Source organism: Piliocolobus tephrosceles, chromosome 11 (assembly GCF_002776525.5).
Source record: "Piliocolobus tephrosceles isolate RC106 chromosome 11, ASM277652v3, whole genome shotgun sequence".
NCBI classification, from domain to species: domain Eukaryota; kingdom Metazoa; phylum Chordata; class Mammalia; order Primates; family Cercopithecidae; genus Piliocolobus; species Piliocolobus tephrosceles.
In genome coordinates this window covers 81,565,188-81,587,861 of record NC_045444.1, presented here as the reverse complement: position 1 = coordinate 81,587,861, position 22,674 = coordinate 81,565,188, and the positions used below count along the sequence as shown (strand labels likewise).

Below are 22,674 nucleotides of genomic sequence, written 5' to 3'. Positions count from 1 at the left end.
AATCTTAAGCCAGGAAATTCACCTCTACAAAGTGTCAAATCACTGGCTCCAAATCAGATTCTAGTGAGTATTCCCCATGAAATCAGCTGTCATCCTCAGTAACAAGGAGACAGTCCTCTACTTTCACTGTATTCCTACTTGAGAGCCCCAGCTTGAGAGTCTGGATAATGCTGAAGGATGGAATCGGGAGTCTGTCTTCTATAAATAAAGAGAATAAAATTGCTGCTTTTCTTCCTCTCCTTCCTCACCACTACCTTGTCTGTCCCCAGCACATTCTTATTTCTCCTCAATGTCAATGAAGTTTGGTAGAAAGTTGTCTCTCATCTTAGTGTGCTATCTTACTTCGCTCAGCCTTATTTTCATCCCCTCTTCATTCATTGACTTATCCAGGAGCTTCATCTCTTTAGAGAAAGGAGTGGGTACACAGGCAGTTCTCTTGGGAATTCTGATTAATTCACCGTCTTGAACCACCTTTCTATTGGGTTGCTGGATGTGACCATAGTGCTGACCACATGCTTCTTAGCTCCCCATGTAATGAAACTTAACACAGGCCAAGCAGATTTCCCAGACAAGGCTTTTATGTGCTCAAGGGCAATGGAGACAGTGGAGGTGAGGTACGAGGATCCTCAAGCTGGCCCCCCCAAAAGCTAGTAGAGACTTTTTAATCAGACAAAGCATGGGGAATTGACACAGGGGTAAGGTATACAGGCTGGGCTGGGAGAAGCATGTGTGGGGGAGGGTATGTAGGTCCATATATCTGGTCCTGATGGTTATCTTGAGTAATGGGCCACCTGGTGGTCTGGCCAGCGGCAAAAAGGCTGCTTACAAATCATTCTTTCCCAAGGTTTGACATTCTGCACTGTGGTTTGATATTTAGGTTTCCTAAGGCCAGTTCCGGGAATTCTTTAAGTAAAAGGCATAGTTAAACATTATGAGAGCACAGAAGAGTGATTCTTTTCTTTGTATGACTAAAGCCTTGGGGTTAGCTTATGTAACGTCAGCGAGGTGGTGATGTGGGTTTTGTGATCAGCAGGAATGTATGAAAGAATGTTCCACCAGCAGGGGTGGTGGGCTGGGGAGCTGAAGCCAAGCCCGGACCTTACTCTGTCTCATTTCCTTTCTATACTTGGTGTATTTGCTGTCTGTATTTTTTTGTTTTGAAAGAGGCTACTCTCAATTCCCTAGATCAACTATGTTCTCTTTTCTTGTTTTTTGAGTCAGAGTCTTGCTCTGTCACCCAGGCTGGAGTGCAGTGGCACAATTTCGGCTCACTGCAACCTCCAACTGCTAGGTTCAAGCAATTCTCCTGCCTCAGCCTCCTGAGTAGTGGGGATTACAGGCTTGCATCACCACACCCAGCTAATTTTTTAAATTTTATTTTATATTTTTGGTAGAGAGGGGGTTTCACCATGTTGGCCAGGCTGCTCTCGAACTCCTGACCTCAAGTGATCCACCTGCCTTGGCCTCTTAAACAGAGAAATACATAACCATAATTTATGGGTAGTGTGTTATAAACCAAAAAGTATCTGAGACAGATCTCAATTGATTTACTTACTTATGTTTTTGAGACAGGTTCTTGCTCTGCCACCCAGCCTGGAGTGCAGTGGTACAATCTCAGTTTACTGCAACCTCTGCTTCCTGGGCTCAAGTGATTCTCCCACCTCAGCCTCCCGAGTAGCTGGGACCATAGGCGTGCGCCACCATATGTGCTCAGATAATTTTTAAATTTTTTGTAGAGATGAGGTATCCCTATATTGCCTAGGCTTGTCTCAAACTCCTGGGCTCACGCAGTCCTCCTGCCTCAGCCTTCCAAAGGGCTGGAATTACAGGCATGAGCCACCATGCCTGGCCTTCATTCAGTTTAGAGGTTTATTTTGCCAAGGCTAAGGTCTGGCTGTGACACAGCTTTTGGAGGTCCTGAGAACATGTGCCCAAGGTGGTCAGGCTATACTTTGTTTTTTATACATTTTCAGGAGACATAAGACATCAATCAATACATGTAAGATGTACATTGGTTTTTGTGGAAAGGCAAGACAACTTCAGTTGGGGGCTTCCAGGTCACAGGTGGATCCAAAGATTTTCTGATTAGCAATTGGTTGAAAAAATTTATCTAAAGACCTGGAGTCAATAGAAGGGAGTGTCTGGATTAGGATAAGGAGTTGTGGAGACAAAGCTTCTTTTTTTTTTTTTTTTTTTTTTTTTTTTTGAGACGGAGTCTCGCTGTCACCCAGGCTGGAGTGCAGTGGCCGGATCTCAGCTCACTGCAACCTCCGCCTCCCAGGTTCACGCCATTCTCCTGCCTCAGCCTCCCGAGTAGCTGGGACTATAGGCCCCCACCATGTCGCCTGGCTAGTTTTTTGTATTTTTTAGTAGAGACGGGGTTTCACCATGTTAGCCAGGATGGTCTCGATCTCCTGACCTCGTGATCCGCCCGTCTCGGCCTCCCAAAGTGCTGGGATTACAGGCTTGAGCCACCGCGCCCGGCCCCCGACAAAGCTTCTTTTTTTTTTTTTTTTTTTTGAGACGGAGTCTCACTCTGTCACCCAGGCTGGAGTGCAGTGGTGTGATCTTGGCTCACTGCAACCTCTGCCTCTTGAGTTCAAGTGATTCTCCTGCCTCAGCCTCCCAAGCAGCTGGGATTACAGGTGCCTGCCACCACGCCCAGCTAATTTTTCGTATTTTTAGTAGAGATAGGGTTTCACCATGTTGGGCAGGCTGGTCTCGAACTCCTGACCTCAGGTGATCCACCCACCTTGGCCTCCGAAAGTATTGGGATTACAGGCTTGAGCTACCATGCCCAGCCTAATTTCTCCATTTCTTTATGGAACATTATACATCTGATTTAACATAACAATGTGATCATTTTAATTATCTATTTCCTTTTTCTCTTTTGGCACCTGTCATTCTATCCTCATAACAACCTTGTTCCAATTCTTCTAAAATTCCCCAACTTCCCTTAGTATGTGTTGATTTCATTTTTGGAATAAGGTTTGTCTAAAGCTGCTTTAACTTGTTTAACTTTTGTGGAGTCTGGCACGGAGTTTAACATTTAAATACATTTGGAGGAACCTTTTGGATGTCATTTTAGGAGTGTTGGGAAGAGCTTATTCTTCCTGTGCCCCCTCTCATTCCAACCCATTTCTCTCTGATTTGATTGTTAATATTTGCAATTTTATCCTTTGAATTTGCTTCCTCTAATATTAAAATACAGACACTCCTGGAAACAATCAGTTACTCACACTTGATTGTGAATGAGGCTCAGAGGGTGGGATTTGATAAGGGGGTAGAGCAAGACAATTCTGGAAGCTGGTACAGATGTTGTTGTCAGGCTATTTGTGGAAAGACTGCTAAATATAGAGTCTGGTCTGCTACTCACTACCTGTAAACTTGTTGGAGTCACTGAACACTCCTGAACCTCAAATATCACATATGAAATATGGGATAATCATGCTTGCCTGGTTTACCTAACAGGATTATTTGAAGGCCCAAATGAGAGTATATCTGCAGCAAAAAGTTTGTAAACTCTGATGTGCTATGCAAAGTAAAGATACCAAAGGGCTCAATGAAAGGGAGAAAGAAATGTGGCCAAGGCAACGTCTACTTATGTCACAACTAAGGTGGATTCTGGTGCCACTCTATGATCATACTCAGAATTATGACAGTTCAGATGACCAGGAATCATATATCACCTTCCATATACCGTTGCATTAAAGTAAGCCACTTCCAGCCTGGCCAACACAGTGAGATTGCATCTCTACAAAAAATAAGAAAAACCTAGCTGGGCATGGTGGCGCTTGCCTATGGTCCCAGCTACTTGGGAGGCTGAGACGGGAGGATTGCTTGAGCCAGGGAGGTTGAGGTTACAGTAAGCCTTGATCCTGATTGCACCACTGCACTCCAACCTGGGCAAAAGAGTGAGACCATGTCTCAAAAAAGGAAGCCACTTTTCTTTTCTCTTTACTTTTCTTCTCTAGGACAGTCCATGCCAGCCTAGCTGCTGTCCCTGAGTGGCAGCATAGGGAACTGTAGGGGCAGGGACTGTGCCCTTCCTAGGGAAGAAAGGAGAGGATGGCTACCCATGCACAGCTGATCCTTTGCCTTAAGGTTTACCTTTGTCTGAAACCTACTCTTTTTTTTGAAACAGGGTCTCTGTTGCTCAGGCTGGAGTGCAGTGCTGTGATTACAGTTCACTGCAGCTGTGATCTCCCGGGCTCAAGCGATTCTCCCACCTGAGCCTCCTGAGTAGCTGATACTACAGGTGTGCACCACCATGGCTGGCTATTTTGTTTTTTTATTTTTAGTAGAGATGAGATAACACTATGTTGGTCTCCAACTCATGAGCTCAAGTGATCCTGCTGTCTTGGCCTCCCAGTGTTGGGATTATCAACCTGAGCCACTGTACACAGCCTGAAACATACTCTTCAGTAGGAGAAAATTATGTAGCTTTGTGGGGAACAGCTATTCTCTAGGAATAGGCTCCTTCAAGATCAAAGATCAGAATTGTTCAAGTAGTGTAGCAAAAGGAAAGATACTATATTTCAGAGAATGTCCTAATAGCTCAGGTGAAGATGCCATCACTTAAATATGACCAGACTCTATATGTATTAGTTGTTCTTCTTTCTTTTGTTCAAGAAGGACTATTAAGCACCAATAAATAAATAAATGCCTGCTACCACACATCCAAGATCACCAAATGGAGCTGTACATGTGTAATAGGCAGAAAAATGGACCCCAAAGGTATATATACCTTAATGTTTGGAACCTGTGAAAATTCTTTGCAAATATAATTAGAATAGGGAAATTAAACTGGATTACCCATGTGGGCCCAATCTAATCACATGAGCTGTTAAAAGCAGAGATTTTCTGTGGCCAGAGGCAGCAGAGAGACGCAGCAGATAAAGAAGTCAGAGAGACTCTAAGTATGAGAAGAATTTGACATGTCCATGCTGACTCTGAGATGCAAGAGGCCATGAACAAGGAAGAGATATAAACCTTTCAGAGCTGAAGGTGGTCCCTAGCTGATAGCCAGCACAGAAATAGAGACCTACAATCCCAAGGAAATGAATTCTGCCAGTAACCTGAGGGGCCTAGAAAGAGTCTTTCCACAGCCTCTGGATAAGAGCCCAGAGGGCTGACACCTTGATTTTGGCCTTGTAATATTAGGAGCAGAGAAGCCAGTTGAGCCAACCTGGCATTCTGATCTATAGAAACTGAGAGGTAAGACATTTTTGTTGTTTCAGGCTGCTAAGTTGGTGGTAAGCTGTTATGATGGCCATAGAAAATTAATATAGCTGGGTGCAGTGGCTCACGCCTGTAATCCCAGCACTTTAGGAGGCTGACATGTGCGGACCACCTGAGGTCGGGAATTCGACATCAGCCTGACCAGCATGGAGAAACCCCGTCTCTACTAAAAATACAAAATTAACTGGGCGTGGTGGCACATGTCTGTGATCCCAGCTGCTGGGGAGGCTGAGGCAGGAAAGTCACTTAAACCCAGGAGGTGGAGATTTCAATGAGCCGAGATCACGCCATTGCACTCCAGCCTGGGCAACAAAAGCGAAACACCATCTCAAATTAAAAAAAAAAAGAAAATTAATACACTATGTGAGAGGCGGCTGGACAGCAAATAGCTGTTTCAAAGAACTACCTTTATGATTTTCCATTTAGCCTCTGTATTTGAATATTTTTTTCTGATAACATCATGTGAACATGTAGTAACATGACTCTTTAAATCAGCAGGTACCTCAGTTTCATATACTTTAGACCAGGGCATGACTGCCTTTATTTTTTATTCTCTTGATGCTCCTTAAGGTAAATTTTGTGCACAGCTCTTTGTCTCTGTAACTTAAACCCAAGATATTACATACATTTAGTATATGTGCTATTATTAAGTATATAGCTTGATGAAGTTTTCATACGTAAATACCTGAGAACCACCATCCAGATTGAGATATAGAATATTTTCATCACTTTAGTAGATGTTTCTGCAAGCTTAATGCCTTTTTCTAGTCAATACTTGCTGCATTCAGAGTCATCCACTCTTCTAACTTACACCGTCATTGATTAGTCATGTCTGTTGTTGAAATTCATGTAAATGGAATCATGCAGTGTGTACTTTTATGTCTGGCTTCCTTCACTCAACACACTGTTTTTGAAATTCACTCATGTTGTATAAACAGCTCATTCCTTTTAAAGCACTGTATAGCATTCTGTTGTATGCCTAAACCTATATTTGTTTATTCAGTCTCTCACTGATGGTTATTTGGGTTGTTTCCAGTCTTGAGCTTTAATGAGTACAGCTGCCATGTGCTTTCTTGTACATGTCTTTTGGTGGACACATATACACATTTCTCATGGGTACATCCTTATGAGTGGAATTTCTGGGTCTGCTCGTAGGGTAGATTAACCTATATTTTAAGTCAGATTATTCCAAACACATAATTCAAAATTGGTGAATTATGTTTAGGCATTTTCATGTGATATATTATTATTATTGTTAAAAAAATGTTTTTGGAATGCTTCATGAATTTGCGTGTCATTCTTGCTCAGGGGCCACGCTAATTTTCTCTGTATTGTTTCAATTTTAGTATATATGCTGTCTAAGGGAGCACTTCATATGATATATTATTGATAGAAATAATTAAAAAGAAATTTTTTTTGAGACAGAGTCTTACTTTGTTGCCCAGGCTGGAGTACAGTGGCGTGATCTCAGCTCACTGCAAACTCTGCCCCCTGGGTTCGAGTGATTCTCCTGTCTCAGTCTCCCGAATAGCTGGGATTACACAGCCATGCTAATTTTTTTTATTTTTAGTAGGGATGGGGTTTCATCATGTTAGCCAGGCTGGTGTCAACCTCCTGTCTTCAGGTGATCCTCCCGTCTCAGCCCTGCAAAGTGCTGGGATTATGGGCGTGAGCCACCACACCCAGCTGAAATAATTTTATTTATACAAATAAGCTAAGAACCTATTGCCAAGACCAGCTCGGTCAGGGAGACCCTAACCCAGCAGTGTCAATGGTATTAAAGACACACACACAGAAATATAGAGGCAAGAAGTGGGAAATCAGGGGTCTCACAGCCTTCAGAGCTGAGAGCCCCGAACAGAGATTTACCCACATATTTATTAACAGCAAACCAGTCATTAGCATTGTTTCTATAGATAATAAATTAACTAAAAGTATCCCTTCTCCTGACCTCGTGATCCACCCGTCTTGGCCTCCCAAAGTGCTGGGATTACAGGCTTGAGCCACTGTGCCCGGCTAAGACTGTGAAACCCCGTCTCTACTAAAAAATACAAAAAACTAGCCGGGCGAGATGGCGGGTGCCTGTAGTCCCAGCTACTTGGGAGGCTGAGGCAGGAGAATGGTGTAAACCCAGGAGGCAGAGCTTGCAGTGAGCTGAGATCCGGCCACTGCACTCCAGCCTGGGCAATAGAGCGAGACTCCGTCTCAAAAAAAAAAAAAAAAAAGTATCCCTTATGGGAAACCAAGGGATGGGCCAAATTAAAAGAATCGGTTGGGCTAGTTAACTGCAGCAGGAACACTCCCTTAAGACACAGATCGCTCATGCTATTGTTTGTAGCTTACAAATGCCTTTAAGCAGTTTTCCACCCTGGCCAGGCCAGATGTTCCTTGCCCTCATTCCTGTAAACCCACAACCTTCCAGCTTAGGCGTTAGGGCCATTATGAACATGCCACAGTGCTGCAGAGATTGTGTTTATGGCCAGTTTTGGGGCCAGTTTATGACCTGATTTTGGGGGGCTTGCTCCCAACAACTGTAGATGTTATAATATAGGTATGTTATCTGCATGTAAGTGGACCTCTATTCTTTTGAAAAAGAGCACACAATCAGAAAAGCTATTTATGATTTAAAACAAAGCAGCTATAGGAAAGTTTGGTTTCTCAGAACTTAAAAAGCCACACTAAAGGTGACCCTGTATCTCTGTGTTATATTTAGCTTTGCAGCATTTTCTGCTCTACTCAACATAGTAAAGACTATACTTCCCATCTCATGACCTTTCTTTATCACTGGATGTCATTCTCAGCATGAGGAGGCACAGCATGAGCATTCCTGATTTCACCAAAGCAGCGACTTTCCCTTCCTTTTCTCTGAGTAGCCAGGAACCCAAATCTCTGTTTGCAAAGAGGCTTATAAGTGCCCTGGCCATTGAAAAAGAGGGGTTCCCTCTACATTGAGCAGTTTGAATGGGCCTCTGAAAAGTCTTGCAGCACAATTCACAGGCAACACGTGGGCAGCTGATGGCCACACTGTAGTTACCAGATTGCAGTCAGTGTGGTTCTCCATCATCCAGGTGATGCAAGGTGCTCCCTCACTTGGTCTCCTCCAGACCTTGGCCTGGCTCCCAAGCACTGGCCAGCCCCCAGGTGTTCTTTGGGCTCTCGGTATTAGTTCTGCACCTTTTCATGGGACCCACCAGGACCAGACCATTGTCTCTTGCCCCACGCCTCTCACCTTCTCTACTTTCTTTATAATTTTTCTGTTATCATGGATACTCTGGGTGTTACTTCCCTTAAACCTTCCCTTTTGATTCTTTGACAATATTCAGGAGTCAAAAATAAACATTGCTTTTCCTTCTCAAGGCAATATGGGTGACTCTGCTGACTTGGGGAAGAGTGTGTGAAGGGGAAGAAAACACACATGTTGTTATTTCTATTATGCCATGTATTCATTAAGATTCTCCAGAGATACTGAATCAATAGTATGTATATACATTATATATTATAAGAATTGATGTATACAATTATGGAGGTTGGTAAGTCCACAGTCTTCAGTGTGGGTCGGAAGACTTTAGACCCAGAAGAGCTGATGGTGCATTTCCATCTCAAGGCAGTCTGCTAGAATTTCTTTCTTGAGGGGGTGGCCGATCTTTTGGTTCTTCTTAGGCTTTCAACTGATTGAATGAGGCCCACCCACATTATAGAAGGCAATCTACTTTACTTAAAGTTTACTGATTTAAATGTTAATCTCATCCAAAAACACCCTCCAAATTGACACATACAGTTAACCATCACATGTCATTACACTCATTATCTTCAGCAGCACCCCATGACTAAATTGGCATCTATCTAGTACAAGATTTCCATTTTATGGGAAAGACAATGCATTGTGGATTAAGATGATGTGGATTTGAATCCCAGTGATCTTTCAATGTGAATCCTAATTGCGTCATTTGGAAAAACCTTTAACTTCAGTCATCACAGAGCTGTAGTTCTCAACTGGGGCAATTTGTCCCTCCCCCTATATCCCCAGAAGACATTTGATTACATCTGAAAACATTTTTGGTTGTTACAACTAGGGTGGGGGTGGGAGGAGTTGTTATTGGCATCTCTGGTGGGAACAACTCAGGGATACTAACATCCAATGATGCACACAACAGCCCCCGACAACAAACAATCAATCACCAGGCCCCAAATATCAGGAGTGTTGAGGCTGTGAAACCTTGCAGTAGAGGTAAACAGACAATGCTAGGGTATAAAAAGCTGGGCATGAATGGAACATGGGAGGATTGTCAGGCAAGAAAACCAATACAATTGTGTTCAACCCGATCTTATAGTTTTTGCCAATTTCTTTTTTTTTCTTTTTTTTTTTTTTGAGATGGAGTCTCACTCTGTTGCCCAGGCTGGAGTGCCGGATCTCAGCTCACTGCAAGCTCTGCCTCCCGGGTTTACGCCATTCTCCCGCCTCAGCCTCCCGAGTAACTAAGACTACAGGCACCCACCACCTCGCCCGGCTAGTTTTTTGTATTTTTAGTAGAGACGGGGTTTCACCGTGTTCACCAGGATGGTCTCGATCTCCTGACCTTGTGATCCGCCCATCTTGGCCTCCCAAAGTGCTGGGATTACAGGCTTGAGCCACCGCGCCCGGCCTAGTTTTTGCCAATTTCTAAATAGAATATTGGGAAGGTGATATTTTAAATTGGGAAATGAATTATTGGAGGCTATGCTATGATTTGGGGAAAAGAGATCAGACCTCAGGTTGGCAGGAACATAAACGTGTTAGTATTTTACTGAATTTTCCCCTTGTGTCATTGGCTTACAGGATTTCACAAAGGTTTGAAGGTCTGGGATGGAATGGTGAAGGTGACATCACTGTGAGCAAGTGTGGGTCAAATGAGGGGGATGAACTGTGGCTAAGAAACCTAAGAGAATATTTTTGTAAGAAGATGTAAAAGGATAAATAAAATATGACTTACTAAATGCCTTTAAGTAATAGGTTACTATTTTGTTAGCTCATAATTTATTCTGGCAGTCTGTTTAACCATATGCACAGTCTCCTGAATATGATTTAAATGTTAAGTCCTAATTACAAAACTCTAATTCAAAACAATTTTAAGTAAGGCTGTTGAAAATTAATGTGAATGCAAATCATGAAGTCACTCTCATTAGGGAAATACACATTATTTTTAATTTTGGGCCTCTCTGAACTAATATCAAATAGAATTACATAAAAAACAAAAATGGCCAAAACTTTTGAGAGATTATATTCTGCCAACTAAAGTTATCCAGGAATATGTAACAACTACGTAATCTCTTTATAAACAATTTTGAAATAATTTAACAATATATAGATTATTAGGGACCTTCTAAACTTTTAGAACTGATTTTGTTGGCTTCATTAGCTCCTGTCTTAACAGGCTTTCTTTGTATATGTTGAATTATTGGAGTCGACTAAGTTGGTCAGTGTGCTGTGAGGGTCACTACACATACCCTTTTGTTTAAATTAATCAGTCTCTGAAAAGAAGAAAGACAATTTAATTTTACCAACTGAATCCAGGAGAAAAATGAATACATTAAAGCAAGTGTGAAATTCTTTCCAGTTAGCATGCACAGAGAATGTAGCTAATAATAGCCACGAGTTTTCTGCCAAGCAGGTCAATATATCTCTTTATCTATTATAGTCAATATTGTAGCATTCATTCATTCATTATTCATTCACTTACCATTTATTGAAGCCTTAAATTTGTGCTCAGTCAGTGTACTGTGAATGGTGATAAAGAGACAACTAAGAATCTAATCATTGTCTGGTGGGAGAGATTGACATTACGAAGTGCAGTGGTACATGCATTCTGTGAGACAGAAATTCATGGAGGAGAACTGGAAGAGATTCACCTGGACAGGTAGCCTGGGGTATAAAGAGTAGGCCTAGAAAGCCCAAAGGACATTAGGATTTATTTTGAGAGATGATGGTTTCTTAGGGTGACAGCAGGGTGGTGATGAAAAGAGGTCTTAATCTAAATATATTTTAAAGGTGGAGCTAACAAATTTTGTGGTATGAAATCAAAGAGAACAGTTTAGAAAGGCTTTAAAGATTGTGGAGCCAAGCACAGTGACTCATGCCTATAATCCCAGCACTTAGGGAGGCCGAGGTGGGTGGATGACTTGAACTCAGGAGTTCGAAACCAGCCTGGGCAACCTGACAAAACCCTGTCTCTACAAAAAAATACTAAAATTAGCTGAGTATGGTGCCATGTGCCTGTAGTCCTAGCTACTCGGGAGTGTGAAGTGGGAGGATTACCTGAGTCCTGTAGTGAGAGTAATGAGACACGATCGCACCACTGCACTCTAGCCTGAGTGACAGAGTGAGACCCTGACTCCAAAAAGAAAAAAGAAAAAAAAAAAAAAGATATTGGCAAGAGCGAGAAGGTTGGTGGTGTTATTTACTGAGACTGAGAAGAACTGACATGATCTAAGTGTGACATGATAATTATGTATCCAAGCGGAGATTGAAAGAGATAGTTGGGGTAAATAAGCTTGGAATTTGGGGGACAGTCTGCATTGGGAATATACATTTGAGTATCTCAAGCATTGAGATAATATTTAAAGCCACAAAACTGGGATAATCCCCTCATTCAGCAAAGTGACGTGTAGTGACTGGGAAGATGAGGAGCCAGCAAGGAGGACTGGGACCATTAGGGCAGGAGGAGAATCTCAAGAGGGTGTGCTATTCAGGACATCAGACACTTGAGATGGTGTCCAAGGAGGAAGTGATGGACTGTGTCAAAGGCTTGTGACAGATTTAGCAATATGCGGACTAAGTCTGGCAATGTCGATGTCACTGCACCCTTGATAAAAGCATCTTTAGTTGGAGGGCTGGGATAAAAGCCTGATTAAAGTAGGCTCAAGAGAGAATGGAAGGTGAGGAAATGATGAAAGCATATACAATTAACTTTTTGAAGACATTTGCCTGAAAAAGGAGCAGAGGCATGACTCAGTAGCTGGAAGAGTGGAAGTAGCTGGAGAAGAGTGTGGGGTTGAGATTCTTCTTTTTGTAAAGAATGGAGACATCTCTGGCTGTCTGCATGTTAACAGAAACAATACAATGGAGAAAGAAAAAGTAATGCTGCAGAACCGAAGGGGGCATTGTCTAGAGAGAAGTCTTTGAGAAGATGGGATCCATTGCACAGAGGGAGAAGCTGGCCTTGACCAGAAGCACGAATAGTTCACCCACTGGAACAGGAGCAAAAGCAGGGGTGATGGTTGTGTGTGCAAACCGGCTAGCATATTAGGTGGTGGGAACATGTTTTAGCATACGTAAGCACAGGCAAATGCAGCAGAATCCTTTTCTCCCCCTTGGTTAGTTGTATGTTTTTTCCTGAAAGCATTGAGTGTTCTCAACCCTGGCTACACTTTAGAACCCCATGGAAAGCTCTTAAAAAATACAGATTCCTGGGGCCTAGTCCCACAGTTAATTGGTCTAGATACTAATATTAAAAAAAAAGAAATCTCTCCAGTGGTTCATTTAGAACCACTAGGTTAGATGGTTTATGTAATATTTTATGCTTAGCGAATGACTAGAAAATCAGATAATTGTTTGTTATGGTATCAGTACTGTAAGAAACAGGACTAATATTTCAGGAAAGTGAGCTTATGTGGCAGCAGATTGAGTTCTCCAGAAATCAGTCACCAAGACTGAGATTAGTATGTAGGAAGTTTACTGTGGAAAGAAGGGAAACTATGCAGGATTGAGCTGAGAGAGAAGCCAAGCATCAAAGCAGGCCCTGTGATAGCCTCTGCAGACTCCATGCAGAAACTTGGAACTAAAGATGCTCGGTCAGTGTGGCTCTGCATGGGGTTGAAATGACCCAGCCTCCATGTATCAGTCATTGGAGGTAGACCTTCTTGGGAAGGGCATTGACCTAGACAAGGAGGCTCTTTGCAGTTTTGCCTGACCCTGAAGGACCTGACAGCTGAAAAAGCTGCGGCAAAAAGGCCTTCCTTGGCTCCAGCCTGACAGTGTCTACTACATTGGTTAATGTTGCAGGTCCACATGACAGATTCTAGTCTATGAGACAGGTTAGCTGAAAAGTGAGCCTCCTCCATGAGTCCTGGAAGGCTCACCAAGAGTTAGGTTTTTTTTTTTTTTTTTTTTTTTTTTTTTTTTCGAGAAACATGTTTACCAGTTTATGAGTCACTACCACTATTTTTTGAAAATGTTTGCTACACAAATACACAAACAGTCCACATATCTGATCAACTTTCTTCTAGAACTACAGCCAAAGGAAGATTAGTATGTAAGCATGTGATTACTGGTATGCTTGGCTCTACTTCCTGCAGTGTATTCTCTGATAATACGGAAGTAGTGATACTGTTTGGAAGTTTTAGATTAATTTTTAGATTAATTTTTCTATCAGTTTACATTTTAAATGTGTAATAATGGAAAATTATAAAGACAATTGGGAATGAAACCAGCTTTGTAAAAATTATAACGGAGGAAATTATGACAGTGAGAGAAATCTGACATGGCTGACTCCATCTTGCCTCTAACTCACAGGTTGGCTAATCTTTGCTCATTCCTGGGCGTGGGCAAGGCTAACTTTGGGAGAAATTAAGTTTATAGTTTAAATAATGGCCTTTCCCCCAAATTAAACTGTTCTTGTAAAACTAATGAAAGGCTACCAAGAAAGGATGAGAGGAGCTTGAATTCTAAATAATTACCAGCCATTGTTCTGGAGGTCATAAGATTTGCAACTTCCCCAATTACTCTTGAAGATAACACGACTATTGCAGAACCTAAGATTGACCTTTGAGATGTCTTTTCAGGTTTTTGCATTTCTGACAGTGGGATGTCCCCACTGAGACCTGACAACCAGTCCTGTGGCCCTCACCCAGGAACTGAGTCAGCATAAAAGGACAGCTTCAACTCCCTATCAGTTCATCTCTGAACCAACCAATCAGTGCTCCAGACTCACTGGCCTGCTACCTACCAAATTATCCTTAAAAACACCAGTCCCTGAGTTCTCTGGGAGACTGATTTGAGTAATAATAAAACTAGTCTCTCACACAGCCAGCTCTTCATGAATTAAACTTTCTCTATTGCAATTCCCCTGTCTTGATAAATTGGCTTTGTCCGGGCAGTAGGCAAGGAGAACCTATTGGGCAGTTTCAGGAACATAGAGCAGTGGACAAAAATACGGTGCTTAAAGCCAATGTAAATATTCATGGTAATAAGGAAAGTTTAGAGCAATCTGACCCTGGCACTGGCACTGGCAGCAAAGAAGGTGGGAGCATCATGACAAACACAGCTAGAAAATGCACAGAAAAACCAAATTAAAAGAGATAAGATTAAGAGGGAGATACAAAAAAACCAAAGAAAAACCAAATTAAAAGAGATAAGATTAAGAGGGAGATAAGATGTTTGTTTAAAATATGAAGCTTGCGATTGAGGAGATGTAAATAAATCTACAACACGATGCCTCTTGTAGCCATTACCTTTGCAGTAATATTAAAAAAACCAGACACATTTCAAAGGAGAAAAATCACAAGAAATCTTGCAGCTAAATAGAAGAACATTGTAGGTAGAGACAATACTATGAAAAGCACAGTTCCCAAGCAAAGGAAAAATTGCTCGATGGTCTTTTCAAGGTTAGATAAACTAGCGGTCCTGCTTCTTGCTATGAAGCTTTGAAAAGCTTACTTTGAATGCAGACTCCATCTTAGGAAACAGGAGGAGGAAAAGAAAAATGCCCTCATGGGAAGGTATATTTTGAATTGACTGAAAATTTCCATGAAAGAGAGTGTTTTAAGCAAGGAAATGTGAATTAGGTTTAATCAGCAAATTTAAATGCACGTTGCTCTTCCTCCATCAGTGAAATTGGGTTTCATAAAGTAGTTTAATTTAATTATAGAAAATAAAGAACATGGCCTTATTGAACTCTTCTATGAATATCATATTAATTTTTTCATGTTACAAATGTATTATTTATTTTATTGAAAAAGAATTATTCTTTTTTTTTTTTTTCTTTTTTGAGATAGAGTTTCACTCTTGTTGCCCAGGCATGAGTGCAATGATATGATCTCGATTCACTGCAACCTCCATCTCCTGGGTTCAAGCATTTCTCCTGCCTCAGCCTCCCGAGTAGCTGGGATTACAGGCATGCACCACCAAGCCTGGCTAATTTTTTATTTTTAGTGGAGACGGGTTCTCCATGTTGGTCAGGCTGGTCCTGAACTCCCAACCTCAGGTGATCTGCCCAGCTCGGCCTCCCAAAGTGCTGGGATTACAGGAGTGAGCTACTGCGCTTGTCTGAAAAAGAATGATTATTAAATGAGTTTAGTATATATTTTTTACATGATGAAAATTATATTTACAATAAAATAAAGAACATCATCAGCCATCTTTATGTGCTGGAAAAATGATTTAATAAATCCTTTGAAAGTAAAACACATTGTATCATTGGTCATAAGCAAGCAGAGATTTTACTCCTTTATAAACTGGTACAGGTTAAATATATCCACCAGCAAATACCTAAAACTATTTTTCATTCACCAACACTTTTGGCAACGTTCTGACAATTATTATTCTGACACAGTTGTTAAAGTTTAAAAAAAAAAAAAACCAATGAAACCATCGCCATTATAATCCCATGCTTAGGTGAATCTCAGTTCTCAAAATATGACACTCATACCCAGAAGGGGAATTGATTAGGTGTAAAACCTGATGTATGTTTCAGCAGCAGCAACAATCATTCATTTTGATGGATTTTCTCAAATTGTTAGTGGTTAATTTCATTAGTGGTATCATTAGTGCAATAGCTTCTCACCTGTTGATCAGTGAAGGACGTAGGAAATTTTTGTTCTTTTATATGATGGCAAGATAGTTTAAACCTTTATGTCTTAAGAGAAATTTGGTTATGTCACTTAGAGGATGGCAAAATTTACACATATTTTAAAGATAAAAAGAACATTAAGTTAATTTCCAACTTGTCCAGTTTTTAAGTTTAACTTCTGTACTTAGGAATATGCTTTCCAGTCTCAACTGTTAGTTGTATTTTGACAGGGAAGTTTGAGAAACAGCGATGTGGTTGTATGGGAGACAAACTTTCACCTTGATCTCCTAAGGGTTTTTGTCTGGGCCTAAGAATTAAATTGATGTAAGACATAAGCAGGAGAAAAACATACGTATTTATGTGTTTTACATGACATGGGAGCCCTCATAAGGAAATGAATACACAAAGAAGTGGCAAAACCTAAATGCTCATATAGTAGGTTGAATAAAGACTAAACTGTGTGGAAAGGCTAAAGGAAGATAAGAAATCTTTAACGAGGTCTGGTTGTACAGAATTCTCTTGGCCTCAACTCATCCTTGATAAGAACGTTACTTTCCTTCTGGTATAAGGAGGCCATCTTTCACAGAGAAATTTAATCTTCTGCTCTTAAGAAAAAGAAGAAGGTCAGAGTTCTTCTTTTATCTGCTTCTTTTCAAGTGCCTCAAGCTCAAAAGAATTCTTATGCCAAGGTAGTATATTTTTTGGGTGGCATATTTTGCTACCTCTCATTCTCAAATGGGATCTAGGAGAAAGTTTTAAGCAGGGCAGCAGAGTTGTTTTGGGGACTATTACTTTGATGGTCATGAGGTTGTGCTATAAAATATAGTAGCCACTAGCCATATATGGATATTTAAATTAAAATTTATTAAAATGACATGAAATTAAAAATTGAGTTACTTGCTTACTATAGCCATATTTCGTGTGCTTAATAGCTTCATAACTAGATGTTGTGACTGCATTGGATAGCATTTCCATCATCACAGGAAGTTCTAATGGACAACACTAATATAGAGGGTCAATTGGAGACAGGAGAAACTAGTAACTAGTAGCAGGAAAAACTATTAAGAATTTATTAATGTAGGCCAGACCCGGTGGTTCATGCCCATAATCTCAGTACTTTGGGAGGCCGAGACAGGCAGATCACTTGAGGTCAAGAATTTGAGACCAGCCTGGCCAATATGACGAAACCCGTCTCTACTAAAAATACAAAAATTAGCCAGGCGTGGTGGCTTGCACATGCCTGTAGTCCCAGCTACTTGGGAGGCTGATGTGGGAGAATCGCTTGAACCTGGGAGGCAGAGGTTGCGGTGAGCTAAGATCTGGCCACTGCACTCCAGGCTGGGAGACAGAGCAAGACTCCATCTCGGGGGAAAAAAAAAAAAAAAAGAGAGAGAGAATTTATTAATGGCATAGAGTATTCTTAGAGTATTCTTGAAGCAAACATTTTCATGCCATTATGCCTTTTTTTTTTTTTCTTTGAGATGGAGTCTTGCTCTGTCACCAGGCTGTACTGCAGTGGCGATCTTGGCTCACTGCAACCTCCAACTCCCAGGTTGAAGTGATTCTCCTGCCTCAGCCTCCCGCATAGCTGGGATTACAGGCACGTGCCACTATGCCCAGCTAATTTTTGTATTTTTAATAGAGATGGGGTTTCACCGTGTTTGCCAGAATGGTCTTGATCTCCTGACCTTGTGATCTGCCCACCTTGGCCTCCCAAAGTGCTGGGATTACAGGCGTGAGCCACGGCGCCCGGACTGCTTTTTTTTTTTTTTTGAGACAGAGTCTCGCTCTGTCACCCAAGCTGGGGTGCAGTGGTGTGATCTTGGCTCACTGAAGCCTCTGCATCCGGGTTCAAGTGATTCTCTTGCCTCAACCTCCTGCGTAGTTGGGATTACAGCCATGCACCATCACGCCCAGTTTATTTTTTGTATTTTTTTTTTTGGTAGAGATGGAGTTTCTCCATGTTGGCCAGGCTGTTCTCAAACTCCTGGCCTCTAGTGATCCACCTGCCTTGGCCTCCCAAAATGCTGGGATTACAGGCGTGAGCCACTGCACCCGGCCAACATTAGGCTTTTTGTACTCAATTCCTTTTGCATGTTGTTTTTTACTTCTTAACAATTGTAGTCTGTAAGGAAGAAGAAAATGAGAAAGCAATTTACTAAAAGATATTGTAGTTTAGACTTTAAAATGTATTTTATTATAATCACAGAACGTCAGTAGTAGAAATGACCTTCCATGTCTTCGTGTCTAACCACCCATTTGACTGAATCCACTTTAATTACCCATTCAGTTTATGGTTGAACACCCTAGGAGCTGAGAGGCCATGGTTTCCTGAGATACAACATTTTACCTTGGTAGACTGTCTAGGTCGAGTCTGTTCTAAAGTGACTGATCCAGCCTTCTTGAAAGCTCAGAGCAAGAAGTGGTGAGTACTGGCTGCCAGTCAGGGAAGAAATGGAGCCAGAGTCCAAAAGACCCCTGCTTTTTGGTCCAAGGCTCCATCCCTAAGAACACAGGCAGTCTCTTTCCTCTGTTTTCAACCTCACTTTTAAACAGAAAAAAAATAACATTGGCAAGGAGTCACAGGCTAAAACTGATATGGGTTAATACACTTTGAAATATTTAAAGTGCTGTACATGTAGAAGTTTTTATTATTACACAGCCATGGGGAATTGTAGTGACACAGTGAAGTCCAGGAAAGCTGATATTATGGTAGTGGAAACCCTTAGGGAGCTTAAGGTTATTGTTTCAGCAGGGCTGGCTTACAAAAGAAACTTGTTAAAGAATAAGACATAAAGTTATATGAGGTTATGAGAACATGTGTACATAAAGATGAATATATTCCTGGCCTAGGGGCTCAGAAAAAGGCACCTTCTTAAATATACTTCTTATTACTGGCTCAGGTGAGAACTGGAAAAATCCAGGTCTATAATGCATTATAAAAAGTTTTGAGACAAGTAGACTTGGAGAATGAAACACTGCTATAAAACAAAATCCTAACGTTTCTATTCAGCTTTCCATAAAAAGAACAAAAAGTTCATTTTCCAAAGGTAAAGACCATGGCTAAGCTGACAGAATTTGTATTTTAATGAATAAAAATTTACTGAGATGTTTGATTATATCATCCCATAAGAAAATTTAGAAACAAATATCTACAAATCCTGAACTTTGCTCTCTTTTTGTTGAGATGAAGGGAAAAATCTGTGCTGGTTTTCAAATTGGGACTAACAGTGTGACAAAGAAAGGTATGTGAAATTAAAGTATATTGTTAGAATTTGCCTATGCAGTTTGCTTTGGTAATTGAAACTGTCCTCATTTATGAAACAGTAATAATATATGTAGAATCTCCTGGGTGCAGTGAAGAGATAAAAATAAAGTAGAATCATAGGTGATTTCCTTCAAATGTTTAAAATCTTTCTCTTACGAAAAGGGGACTGGTCTTCCAAAGCCCTCACTCTTTATCTAACAAGCTGCTCTACATCTACTCTTAGGCACTCTAGACAGTCACTTTTCTTGACCGTAGGTTTCTCATCCATAAAATTCAGGATTTGGCTAGGTAAGCGCTGAAGTGCCACTGTGGCTTCATTTCAATTTCTTTCTTTCTTTCTTTTTTTTAAGATTTATTTTATTTTATTTTATTTCATTTTTTATCATATTTAAGTAATTTATTGCTTCGCATCAGTTACCCTTACACAGATAAAGACAAGACTAGAGCAAATTGGTGAACTAGTTCAACACTGTCTTTGCCCCAGCCCCTATCTCACTAGCTAATTACATTAGCAGACATTTATCACATGTTTCCTCTGCGCTGCCCATTGTGCTGAGCTGTGAGATTTGGCTTTGATTTCAGTATGGATTCTAGTAGGGCTTCCAGCACCTGCTTCTCCCTTTGGGGCTTCCCTCAATTCCATTCAACAAATATTTATTGAATTCACAGTGGGGTGAAAGAGGCTTCATTTCAATTTCACAGCAATAATTGTTTAATCCTTTACGAAGGCCATTTATTTACCTTTATTTTTCAAATCACAGTTAATTTTTACAAAATTCTGTTAGATATTATTCTCACACCATTTTACAAGTCTGACTTTGAGAGTAGGCAAGTCACATATTCTATTTCACAGCTTGTGCAGGAGACAAAGCCAGGACTCAGTTCACGCCTATGACACCACTGACCGTGTGCTTTCTCAGCACCGAATCACCTCTGTGGCAACACCTATGATTAACGAAAACAAATTCCTCAACCTGTTAGCGGTCACGGAGCATAGCTAGAGAAAGTAGCCCTCAAATACTGTTTTTGATGTCTTTTATTTCTTAAAGGGCCACAGTAAGGCAAAATAAAGGCAATTTTCCGTTTCAAATAGTAGTAATGGTATGAGTAGCTCAGCCGAGCTTGTCTAAAAATCCTTTGATCATTCAACTTTGTGTGCCATCAATTTGCTTTTATTAAACTCTTTTTTAAAATTTTGATAATTGTAGATGTACATGCAGTTGTAAGAAATAATACACAGAAATTCCATGTACCCTTCATCCAGTTTCCTCTATCGTAATCTCTACATTACTGTGATACAAAAGCACAAACAAGAAACTGATGTGGAGACAAGCCATTCACATTCAGATTTCACCAGCTTTCCATGTGCTCACTGCTGGGTGTCTGTGTATTTTGTCTACGTATTTTGCCCTATGCAATTTATGACCTGGGTACATTCATGTGACAACCACCACAGTCAATATACAGAAGAATTCCACTGCAAGGAACCCTCCTGCTATCCTTGCATAGCCACCTAACTTCAATTCTTGGCAGCCACTAATTTGCTTTCCATTATTTTGTCATGTCAAGAATGTAATATAAATGGGATTATATAGTATGTAACCTTTTAAGATGGACTTTTAGTGGGCTTTTTCTTCACTCAGTGTAATTTTCTTGAGATCTATCTAAGTTGATTAGTGTATCAATTCCTTTCCATTACTGAATAGTAGTCTATGGCTTGATGAACCACAATTTGTTTAACTGCTCATCCATGGAAAGACATTTGGGTGGTTTCCAGTTTTTGTCTATTATGAACAAAGCTGCTATGAATATTCATGTACAGGGTTTATGTGAACATAAATGTTCATTTCTCTGGGATAAATGTCCAAGAGTGCAATTTGTGGTTCATATGGTAAGTGCATCTTTAGTTTTGTAAGAGACTGCCATGTTCTTTTCCAAGATGACTATATCACTTTACAGTCCCGTCAGCAATGCACGAGTGGTCCAGTTTCTTAGTATTTTTGCTGGAATCTAGGGCCCTGTTTAGGGAAGACCCTCTAGTCTACAAGCTGGGTAAGGAAGGGAGCTGCTGACTGCTCAGCTGCACTCACCTGGAATTTAGCCTCTGTAATATGGAACTGAAGAAAGGATGAGAAATGATGGTGGACTGCCCCTCCTGGGGAGATAAAGGGAGAAGGATTCACATATACTTGATGGTACCCATCCAAAGTGAAATTTCTGTTTCATTGAGGTAGGAGGGGGATGGTGAGAGTGGGCTGTAGTTCAAATGTCAGAAACTCAAAGAGGTTTTTTTTTTTTTTTTTGGTAATATTACTAGTTACGGTTTTTCTTTGTGGAGTAGGTCTGAAGAGCCCTTCAAGCCCTTCAATTCTCAAAGTGGAACCTAGTACTGTTGAGTTTGAGGATTTTAAATATATTTGATATTACAAGTCCTTTGTCAGAGATGTGAGATGTGATTTACAAATACTTTTTCCTAGTCTGCTGCTTGTCTTTTCATATTCTTCACAGAGACTTTCACCAAGCAAAAAATTTTTATTTTGATGTGGCTCAATTTATTTATTTATTTTTTCTTTAATAGATTGTGTTGTTAGTATCAAATCTAAGAACTCTTCATTTAGCTTGTGGTCCTGAATATTTTCTCCCGTATTTTTCTTAAAATTTTTATCGTTTTACTTTTCCATTTAAATGTATGATCATTTTGAGTTGATTTCTGTGAAAGTTATGAAGATTAGGGTGAGGATTTTTTTGTTTTTTGTTTTTTTGCGTATGAATGTCTAATTGCTCCAGCACTATTTGTTGAAAGGGCTATCCTTTCTCCATTGATGGCTTTTGCATCTTAAAAAAAAAAAAAAGTCAGACATATTTGTGTGGGACTATTTCTAGGTTTTCTGTTCTGTGGGTCTATGCACTTATCCCTCCACTAACACCACATTATCTTGATTACTGTATCTATATAGGAAGCTGTAATAGTGGGTGGAGTGATTCCTATCACTTTATTCTTCTTTTGCAAAATTGTTTTGGCTTCCTGTGCCTTTTAGTATAAATTTTAGCATAAACCTGTCTGTATCTATGAAACACCTTGTTGGGATTTTGTTAGGATTTACATTAAAGCTATATATCAATTTGGGGAGAATGGACATCTTTATTTTATCAATCCGCTTCTGAATTAATAGAACATTCCATTCATTTTTGCTGTTTTTACAAATATAAATAAAGAATACAAACAAAGTAAAGAAGCTTTCCACCTAATTCATAGTAAAAATACACTGGTATCAATTTACATACTTAAAAAAGTAAGAGTATTTTTTTTTCTCCTGAACTCTTTGGGTTGATTTAATTTTT

The 22,674-nt window shown here is 40.4% G+C and overlaps 1 pseudogene; it reads right to left on the bottom strand.

Moving 5' to 3' along the window:
- Positions 1–6,498: 6,498 nt before the first annotated feature.
- Positions 6,499–6,611, bottom strand: LOC111549310 (annotated as a pseudogene).
- Positions 6,612–22,674: the final 16,063 nt, after the last annotated feature.